This window comes from Vigna unguiculata, chromosome 10 (genome assembly GCF_037176805.1).
Source record: "Vigna unguiculata cultivar grain cowpea cultivar isolate G323 ecotype 2 chromosome 10, ASM3717680v1, whole genome shotgun sequence".
NCBI lineage: Eukaryota > Viridiplantae > Streptophyta > Magnoliopsida > Fabales > Fabaceae > Vigna > Vigna unguiculata.
The window spans coordinates 11777283-11779446 of NC_140801.1; the positions used below are offsets into that span (position 1 = coordinate 11777283).

Sequence of the window (2164 nt, forward strand, 5' to 3'; positions counted from 1 at the left end):
AACTGAACGGAGCCTGAACTCATAACAAAACGACCAACCTAGGACAATGCACGGGCAAAGACGACATCAACCAATTGGAGAAGTAACCGGATCAGACCGTTCCTAAAGACTTAGCGAAATGAAAACCCCCTGACATCCAATAAGCCCACAATAATCGAACTAAGGGCCTGGGCCAAGGTCCAGGCCCACCTACAGCCCAAAATAGGGCCCAACCCATGACGTAACCAAACATAATTAATACCCTATAAATACGCGTGGACTCCAGTAATTAAAGGTACGCATTCATTACTCCATTAATCACCTGATTTGACCTTTTGAGAGCTTTGACTCACTTGAGCTTCGGAGTCCCTTCTGCAAGTAACTCCTCCTGGGTTCAAGCCGATATGTACCAACCAGGAAGAGGCCAACTGAGGAGATAGCGGACTACGTGGGTAAGGTGACGCTTGTTCCTAACTTATCTTGTTTGTTCTCTGCATGAACAATTGGCGCCCACCGTGGGGCACGAGATGAACACCTTAGTACCCATTTTTCTCTGAAGATGGTTTCAACCCGCAGCAGAGCTGGAGTTAACAAGCAGGCTGATGCTGGGGTGGAATTTGATTTCCCACCTTGTCGAAACCAGCTTCGCCGGTTTGCAAACTTAGATTCTCCAGAAAATGCCATTTTCTACATTTCACCAATGTTTTTTATGATTTTTCTTCATTTTTCCACTTTTGAAAAATTGTCAAAAATACTTGTGCTTTGAGTTTTGATCTGATTTTTTTTGTGCTTCTGTTTTACCACTCAAAGGAATAGCCTACCAAATTTCAAGTCATTTGGAGTTCGTTTGAGTATACTTGTAGTTATACCCTATGTTATGCCAATATCACTACAATTAATGCTTTTTGGTGCATGACTAGGGGAAACCCAAGTGAATTACAACCATTTGACCCTGAGATTGATAGGACATTCCATAGAGGAAGTAGGCATCTTAGGAATCCGTCTTTGCATGCTCAATATTCAGTGACTTTTCCTGACTCTTCTGATTCTCATCATACTTCTGACACTTCTCATTCCTTACATTCTGAGCATATTGTTTATTCTGAGCATTTTCATTTTCATACTGATAACATGGCTCAACCTCCTCCACCTCATGAGAGAACCATGAGTGAGCTCACTGCACCAGAGTTCACTTATGATAGTTTATGCATTCAATACCCTGAGGAGGAGGTTCCAAATGTGCTGAAAACTGGTTTAATACACTTGTTGCCAAAGTTTCATGGTCTTGCAGATGAGGACCCGTGCAAACACTTGAAGCAGTTTCATGCCGTCTGTTCCACCATGAAGCCTGCAGATGTACAGGAGGACCATGTATACTTGAAGGCTTTCCCTCATTCTTTGGAGGGTAATGCGAAAGACTAGTTGTACTACCTAGCACCCAGGTCCATCACAAGCTGGGATGACCTGAAGAGATTGTTCCTTTGCAAGTTCTTTCCTGCTTCAAGGACAACAGCCATAAGGAAGGAGATTTCTGGCATCAAGCAGCAATCTGGGGAAACCCTTTATGAGTATTGGGAGAGGTTCAAGAATCTCTGTTCAAGCTGCCCACACCATCAGATCTCTGAACATCTCCTTCTGCAGTATTTTTATGAAGGTCTACACCACATGGATCGAAATATGATTGATGCCGCAAGTGGTGGTGCCCTTGGTAACATAACCCCAGCTGCAGCCAGACAACTAATAGAGAACATGGCTTCAAATTCTCAACAATTTGGCACAAGGAGTGATGTCATAGTTGTTAAAGGTGTTCATGATGTAGGAGCAGCCGAGTACATAAAGAAGTTGGAAAGTAAGATTGATGCTCTTACCACACTGGTCAATCAACTTGCTTCCAATCAGAGAGCTCCAGCTGCAAGAGTTTGTGGCCTTTGTACATCTGTTGATCATTTTACAGACTCTTGCCCAGCATTGCAACAACAATCTTCTTCTTCTACACCAGTGGATACCCCTCAGGCCTATGCAGCTAATATTTTCAACAACAATAGGCCCCAACAACAACAACAAAACCACCATGATTTGTCAACCAACAGATATAATCCAGGATGGAGGAATCACCCTAATTTGAAATGGGGAAACCAGGGTAACCAGCAGCCCCAACAATTTCAAAATGTGCAACCACCTCCAC

The 2164-nt window shown here is 43.3% G+C and overlaps 1 non-coding gene across 1 annotated transcript; it reads right to left on the reverse strand.

Annotated features, from left to right (window-relative positions):
- Positions 1–1491: 1491 nt before the first annotated feature.
- On the reverse strand, positions 1492–1598 carry LOC114167968 (small nucleolar RNA R71). Its single transcript, XR_003600567.1, has one exon. It is a non-coding gene; the product is annotated as a small nucleolar RNA R71 (small nucleolar RNA).
- Between the last annotated feature and the right edge of the window lie 566 nt (positions 1599–2164).